Genomic DNA, 8,603 nt, shown 5'->3' with positions numbered 1-8,603 from the left:
TTCATCTCCCAGCCCCACTTTCTCCAAGGACATGAGCAAGGGGCCTCCTCAGGCTCCTGAAGACCACTAAGCACCCTGGGAGAGCTCCTTCTCCTGACGTCGGACCACGGGGGATCGGGCCAGTAGTCATCATGGGTATGGAGGATGCGGCCCGACCTGAAGAATGCTGCTTATGTAGGTGACCCCACTAGGAGAGGAACCAGGACTGAGGCCAGATGAGGCTGAACACCACGTTCACATCCCGGAAACTCTGATACGCAGAAAGGAGACACCAACATGATGTGGGGACGGCAGCCAGCAGGTAACTCTCTCAGCACCTGCACCTTGCAGAAGGTGGAAGAAGCAAGCAGGGAATGGCTGTTAGGCCCACACGCTCCAGATGCCCACAGTGAGTCAGGGCTGGGCTACACCTGGAAGCCTGGTGACTCCTAGGACAAGAGCCACACGCATGACTAATGCAGTCCAGAGGCAGATGATGGATGGACCCAGGTCACAGAGGAGGGTACCACTGATTCTGTCTGGGAGGTGGGACATTTGAGCCGCATGGGCTGGGTCGCATTACTGAACCAGAGGAGAACAGTCAAGAACAGTCAAGAGGCCTTGTTTAGGGTTGACAAATCCTCGGTGGGGGGGAGGGGATCAGGGGAGGGATGGGGAGCAACAGAGGAAGATGGACATGCAGGCAGCAGCCTCGATAGCATATGGAAGGGGCCAGGCTTTACTCTGCAAAGAGTGAGGAGGAGGAACCGACATGACATTTTCCTGATTATTAGAAGCAATGTATCTTTATCACAAAAAACTGGGAGAGAAACAATAAATGGAAAAAGAAGAAATTGACAATCACTCATATGCCAACTACCCAGAAATAACCACTGTTAACATTGTGATGTTTTCCCTTCAGATTCTTATAAAGAGAAATTTAAAAAAATATTCTATTCATTTAGTTGAGAGAGAGTGAGAGAGAGAGAGAGAGAGAAAGAGAGAGCATAAGCAGGGGGAGGGGCAGAGGGAGCTGGAGAAGCAGACTCTCCACTGAGCAGAGAGCTGGATCCTGAGATCAGGATCTGAGCTAAAGGCAGACGCTTAACTGACCCAGCTACCCTGGGACCCCTAAAGAGAGCTTTAAGAAGGGGATATGCATGATAAGTATAATATGTAACATACAGGCATATTAATATAGCAAAATGCATATTTCATGTTAGATTGTTTTTTTTTTTTAGAAAGGGCTTTAAAATTTATTTATTTATTTATTTATTCATGAGAGACAAAGAGAGGCACAGACACAGGCAGAGGGAGAAGCAGGCTCCATGCAGGGAGCCCGATGTGGGACTCGATCCCAGGTTTCCAGGATGACTCCCAGGGCTGAAGGCGGCGCTAAACCACTGAGCCACATGGGCTGCCCCTCATGTTAGATTGTTAGAACATGTTCTGAATTCACAGAATATAGGTTAACATAAAAGCTATCTATAATAATGTATTTTAAGATTTTTTACTTCTTGGGCAGCCTGGGTGGCTCAGTGGTTGAGCATCTCCGTTTGGCTCAGGGTGTGATCCGGGGTCCAGGGATTGAGTCCGGCATTGGGCTCCCTGCAGGGAGTCTGCTTCTCCCTCTGCCTATGTCTCTGCCTCTGCCTCTCTCTGTGTGTCTCATGAATAAATAAATAAAATCTTTAAAAAAAGATTTTTTTATGTCTTTATTTAACAGAGAAAGAGAGAGAAAGAACATGCAAGCAGGAGGAGTGGCAGGCAGAGGGAGAGTCAGAAGCAGACTCTTCTTTGAGCAGGGAGCCCGACATGGGGCTCAATTCCAGGACCCTGGGATCATGACCTGAGCTAAAGCCAGTCGCTTAACCCACTGAGCAACCCAGCCACCCCCAATTTTTTGTTTTTTTTTTAAACAATTTTTTAGTAATCTCTACACCCAACATGGGGCCCAAACTCATGACTGTGAGATCAAGAGTCACATGCTCCATCAACTGAGCCAGCCAGGTACTTTTTAAAAAACTAAACTGAGCCAGCCACTGTGACTTTTTAAAAAACTAAATTGAGATTACACAAAGGGAGAGTTTTAAATTTTATTTATTTATTTATTTATTTATTTATTTATTTATTTATTTTTAAAGATTTTATTTATTTATTCATGAGAGACACAGAGAGAGACAGAGTGAGGCAGAGACACAGGCAGAGGGAGAAGCAGGCCCCATGCAGAAGCCCGACGTGGGACTCGATCCCGGGACCCCAGGATCACGCCCTGGACCGAAGGCGGCGCTAAACCGCTGAGCCACCCAGGGATCCCTTATTTATTTATTTTTAATAGATAACACTTTCATGTGTTCCATAGCTCAAAAGGTCCAAGAGCATATATAGTGAAAATGTCCCTTTCACCCCATCCCTCACCAGCTAGGTCCCCTCTTAGGAGTCAGTGAATGTTGTGGTAAACTTCCAGGGACTTTATGCATAGACAAGATAAACCTGTCTTATTTTCTCCTCCCTTACATAAATGTTACCCAAGTGTTAGCCACTTACTCTACATCCCCCAGTTTTTACTAAGTATATCTTTGATACTATTTTGTATCAATACATAAAGAGTTTTCTCATTTTTATGACTACACAATATCCTGTGATATGGATATACCTAATTTCTGCCTCCACTCAACCATTTGGGTGGTCCACAGTCTTCCACCCAGATAAACAGTGCTGCAGTAAATAACTTTGACCGTGTGTCATTTTGCATGAGAACACCTCTAGGGATGCCTGGGTGGCTCAGAGGTTAAGCCTCTATCTTTGGTCCAGGGCCTGATCCTGGAGTCCTGGGATGGAGTCCCACATTGGGCTCCCTGCATGGAGCCTGCTTCTCCCTCTGCCTGTGTCTTTGCCTCTCTCTCTGTGTGTCTCTCATGAATAAATAAATAAAATCTTAAAAAAAGGAGGGCCAGAAGCCTGGACCTGCTTTTGGGGAAGGCAGGGCAGGCTAGGAGGCTCTGCCATCAAGCAGGAAAAACCCATCCAGGACTAAACCGTGGTTTGGAACTGCCCAACAAAGACAGTGGATGGAGCTGGAGCTGCGGCTCCAACACCGTGCTGAACCTAGAATTATCAGGACAGAGACACGAGTGGGCATTTGGATGAGAGTATGCAGAGGTCTGTGATGGGGCGATAGGGTGACAGGATGATGGGGTGCTGGGGTAGGGGGAAAGCTGCATCTGACTTGAAGTGACAAATGGGACAGAAACAACCAAATGGGAGGAAGGAGGGACACCTGGATGGCTCAGCAGTTGAGTGTCGGCCTTTGGCTCAGGGTGTGATCCCGGGTCTGGGGATGGAGTCCCTCATTGGGCTCCCTGCAGGGAGCCTGCTTCTCCCTCTGCCTGTGTCTCTGTCTCTCTCTGTGTGTCTCTCATGAGTAAAAGAAGGAAGGAAGGAAGGAAGGAAGGAAGGAAGGAAGGAAGGAAGGAAGGAAGGAAGGAAGGAAGTGTCTCAGGTTTCAGGAACCTCCAGGTCCCAAAGTGTTGAGATATTTATTATGAGTATGAAACTGAATTTGGTTCATCCTCCTGTGTTAAAGAGTATGACCTTCAATCTGAAAAACAAAACAGACACATTAAGAAGGAGTTAAGGGGGCGCCTGGCTGGCTCAGTCAGGGGAGGGAATATGTGACTCTTGATCTCAGGATCGTGAGTTCGAGCCTCACATTGGGCATAGAGATTACTTAAAAAAATAAATAAGTAAAAACAAAACAAAAAAAGAGCAAGAAAATTGAAGATTTCTGTTTTAAGACAGACTACTGGCCACACGTTTGTCATCCCTCCTGTGACCCCCCCCCCCCAAACTGACAGTAAACCAATGAAGGAAAGTACATTTTCCTAACAAGGAAGAGAACAGGAGGGAGGCCAGCACAGATGCACATTTTCAGCAAGTATATAGGGGTGGACGTAGAGATGAGTGGTCCCTGATGAAGAGGGAGGACAGGGAGCCCAAAGTGGGAAGCAGCTGAGAAGGTTGCACATCATCCAGCAGAACCACAGCAGGGCTCAGGCCACAGTGAGGCCATGGGGTTGGACCGTGTGGAGGAAGGAGGCAGGAGATGCAGCCAGGGCTGAAGAGAGGAGGACTGGCTAACACACAGGGACGGAAGATCCCTAAGAAACACGTAGGGCAGCCAGCATCCATCCGCAGTTGGAAGGTTCAATGACCCCAAAGAAGGGGCTTCTACCTCTGTGACTTGGAGCCCCCCTTGTGACCCAGGCTCCATTCCTAAAGGAAATAAAGTCTGCCAACTGACCTACCAGCCTCACTCTTAAATATGGAAAGACAAAGACCATCAGACATTTAACAAAAGTCTCTGGTATGGGACGTCTGGGTGGCTCAGCAGTTGAGCATCTGCCTTTGACTCGGCGTGATCCTGGAGTCTGGGGATCAAGTCCCACATCAGGTTCCCTGCGGGAAGCCCGCTTCTCCCTCTGCCTATGTCTCTGCCCCTCTTTCTTTCTTTCTTTTTTTTTTTTTTTTAATATTTTACTTATTTATTTATTCAGGAGAGACACAGAGAGGGAGAGAGGCAGAGACACAGGCAGAGGAGAAGCAGGCTCCATGCAGGGAGCCTGATGTGGGACTCAATCCCGGGTCTCCAGGATCACGCCCTGGGCCAAAGGTAGGCACTAAACCGCTGCGCCACCCAGGGATCCCTCTGCCTCTCTTTCTGTGTTTCTCATGAATAAATAAATAAAATCTTAAAAAAGAAGCCTCTGGTATGAAAAGGAAACAAAGGTAAGGTTAAGGACATAGGGGAGGATGCTCCACAAGAAAGAGAAATAACTTCAGACACAGAAGACACAAGAAAACTTTCAATAACTAATAGAAGGGATCCTGGGTGGCACAGCGGTTTAGGGCCTGCCTTTGGCCCAGGGCGCGATCCTGGAGTCCCGGGATCGAATCCCACGTCGGGCTTCCGGTGCATGGAGCCTGCTTCTCCCTCTGCCTGTGTCTCTGCCTCTCTCTCTCTCTCTCTCTGTGACTATCATAAATAAATAAAAAAATTAAAAAAAATAACTAATAGATATTTTCAGGGAGATTTGTGGAGGTGCTGCATCCCCAGACAAGGACAAGATGCTATGAAAGAAGCAACCAGAAAATAGTGTGAGTGGGGCACCTGAGTGGCACAGTTGGTTAGCATCTGACTCTTGATTTCAGCTCAGGCCATGATTTCAGGGTCCTGGGATCAAGCCCTGCATTGGGCTCACAGGGAGTCTGCTTCTCTCTCTCTCCCTCTGCCCCTCCACCGACTCTTGTTCTCTCTCACTCACTCTCTCAAATAAATAAATAAAATCTTTTAAAAAATAAAATAAAGAAAGGGAAAAAAAGAAAATAGTATGAGCTACCAGAGATTAAAGATAGGATTGTAGAAATAAAGATTTCAATAAAAGATGTTGGAAGGTAGAGAATTACAGAATCATTCTGATGAAAGTCTATCCAGGAAAATTGTACAAAGAAAATGAAAAGGATGACATTCTAAAATAAGAAAACAAAATAATTCCCCAAAGCCAAAGAACACAATTTTCAAATGTAAAGGAGACATCAAGAATCACAAGTGAATGAGAGATCCACACATAAGCACTGTCATGACAAACGTTTAAAATAGCAATGTTAAACACAAGATCCTAAAAGTTTCCCTAGAGAGGAAAAAGTTTACATCGAAAAATATTAAGAATTAGCGGTGCCTGGCTGGCTCAGTAGGTGAAGCATGCAACTCTTGATATAGGGGTTGTGAGTTCAAGCCCCACACTAGGTATAGAGATTACTTTAAAAATAAAATCTTAAAAAAAATGAAAGAATAAGACTGGCCTCAGGATTCCCATTAGCTAAGGCTTTGACATTGTGTGAAAAAAGCAATTTTTAATGCAGAAATCTATATCCATTCAAATGACCATTCAAGTGTGAGGAGGCACCATGACACTTTCAGAAATGAGGGACTCAGAAAATCCATGTACCATAAGCCTCTTCTTAAGAAATTACTTGAAGATGGGGTGCCGGAAAATGATAGTGTAAACAAAGAAGAAAAAAAGAGGGAGGGAGGAAGAGAAGGGGGAAAGAAGGGGAAAACAGTGGGACCAGCCCAGGGCATCAGTGAAAGGAAGAAGTCCTAGGTGGACAACCATGTGACAGAAAACTCACCCAGGGTCACCTGCCTGGCTTGTTGGAAAAGCACAGGATTCTTTATTACAGGGTTGTGAGTTTGAGCCCCACATTGGGCATAGGGCTTACTAAAAAAAAAAAAAAAGGTAAATAAACAATAAAAAAGACAACTTGCCCAAATTAGAGCATAAGAGAGAGGACTCTGTGTGAGGAGTTCCTGGGGTAAAGAAAGGGCGGGGCTTCATACACAGAATATTTAATAGGCTGAAAAGTTGGAAAACAAACTTGAAGAAATGGTTATGTAAAGTGAAGAGAAGAAAAGAGGAAGAGGAAGAGAGGCATCCAAACTCTAGGATAAACTAAAACAAATGAAAGGAAACGTTGTTATAGGACATTGCTGGCTCTGCCACAAACAATTTTTACCTTGCCTCAAATGTAAACGTTATTTACTGGATTTAAGCATCTAGAACCAACCTATAGGCAAAGCACGAAGACAATTATGGTTAGGAAATTAGAATATAGTGTTAGCAACATTGAGCATTTCGAGTAAATGCTCAGAAGACAAAGTTGGGAAGGAGAGCCCGAGGGGAAAGGTAGGAGTGATGGTATCCTTCGCCTACAAAATAGTGAGTCCAAACTAGCAAGAACGGACAGGATGGGAAATAAAGATATAAATATGTTACTTGAAACAGCAAGTAACGAACAGGTTTATTTTCATTTTACTGGAAGGAACTGAATAAAAACAGCTCTCTAACCGTGTTGGGAGGACAGTGGGGAGAGGGCTGTACAGATGATGTATGTGAACTAAATCCCTATCCTCCTCAGCTAAAAAATCAATGGAGGATGTCTACAATGGAGAAATACAGAAACAGCAGCATAAGCAGATTATTTAGAAACATGGAAGTCACTCCCAGAGTAACAGGTAGAAGTAGTTGCCTCCAAGGAGTGAGACTAGCAGGGTAGGAGGGATGAGGTAGTAGGGCTGTTTACTGTGGGCTTCTCTGTTCAACCGTAGTTAAAACCATGGGCAGGAAGTGCTTGGATATAAACATGTAATTGCATCACAAGGTAGACAAGAAGGCAGGCGATGGGAGCTCATGTGCCTCACACAAGTGCTAGAAGCCACACTTGAAGAAATTTGACACCCAAGTCATGAAATACCTTGCAGGTAGGAGGGAAAAACAACCCGGATTAATGATGAGGACATCGGAGATGAGAGAATGTTCTGATTTTCACAAAGAGACAGAAGGTATTTCTGGAAACTACGGGCCAAATGGCTCAATATAGAATCCTGGCAAAATTCTAGCACAGATTATTAAACAGATGGCTTGGGAGTGCTTCGGGATTTATTTATTTATTTATACTCTGCCTTGTTCCAAAAAAGAAGGATTTGTAGAGGCTTACAGAGAGGCATACAGTACAACAAGATAAAAAATAATTTTCCATGAGAAAAAGATTCTCAGGAAGTTAACCATAGAGTTGCTCTGTGACCCAGCCAATCCGCCGGTAGGTATGTGCCCAAGAGAACTGAATCCTGTTCACATGGAGACCTGCATGTGAATGTCCATAGCAACATGACTCATGATAGCCAAGAAGTGGAAACCCAAATGTCCATCAACGGGTGAATGGAAAACCAAAATGTAGTACAACCGTACAGTGGAATTTATTGTTCAGCCATAAAAAGGGGTGAAGTGGGGCACCTGGGTAGCTCAGTGGTTGAGCATCTGCCTTTGGCTCAGGTCATGATCCTGGGGTCCTGGGATCGAGTCCCACATCGGGCTCCCCACACGGAGCCTGCTTCTCCCTCTGCCTATGTCTCTGCTTCTCTCTGTGTATCTCTCATGAATAAATAAATAAAATCTTTTTTTTTTTTAAAAAGGGAGTGAAGTACTAAGGTGCCACAACATGTAGGAACCTTGGAAACATGCTAAATGAAGGAAGCCTGACCTAAAAGGCCACATATGATCTGATTCCATGTCTATGAATTGTCCAGAATAAGGAAATCTATAAGGAAAGAAAGTAGACAGTGATTGCCAAAGGCTGAGAAGAGGGGGGAGGGGACGTGGCTGCTAATGGGGATAGAGTTTCTTTTTGGAGTGATGAAAATGTTCTGGAATTAGGTAGTGGTGATGGTTACACAATCTTGTGAATATACTAAAAACCACAGATTCATACACTTTATTTTTTTAATTAATTTATTTAAGTAAACCCCCAGTGTGGGGCTTGGAACTCACAACCCCAAGACCAAGAGTCAAATACTCTTACAACTGAGCCGGCCAGGCGCCCCTGAATCATACACTTTAAAACAGAACTTTAGGGGCAGCCCCCCGTGGCGCAGCGGTTTAGCGCCGCCTGCAGCCTAGGGCGGGATCCTGGAGACCTTGGAAGAGTCCCACGTCAGACTCCCTTCATGGAGCCCGCTTCTCCCTCTGCCTGTGTCTCTGCCTCTCTCTCTCTCTCTCTCTCTCTCT

Source organism: Canis aureus, chromosome 38, assembly GCF_053574225.1.
Source record: "Canis aureus isolate CA01 chromosome 38, VMU_Caureus_v.1.0, whole genome shotgun sequence".
NCBI lineage: Eukaryota > Metazoa > Chordata > Mammalia > Carnivora > Canidae > Canis > Canis aureus.
The sequence above is the reverse complement of the archived record's forward strand: the minus strand, read 5'-3'. Positions refer to the sequence as shown.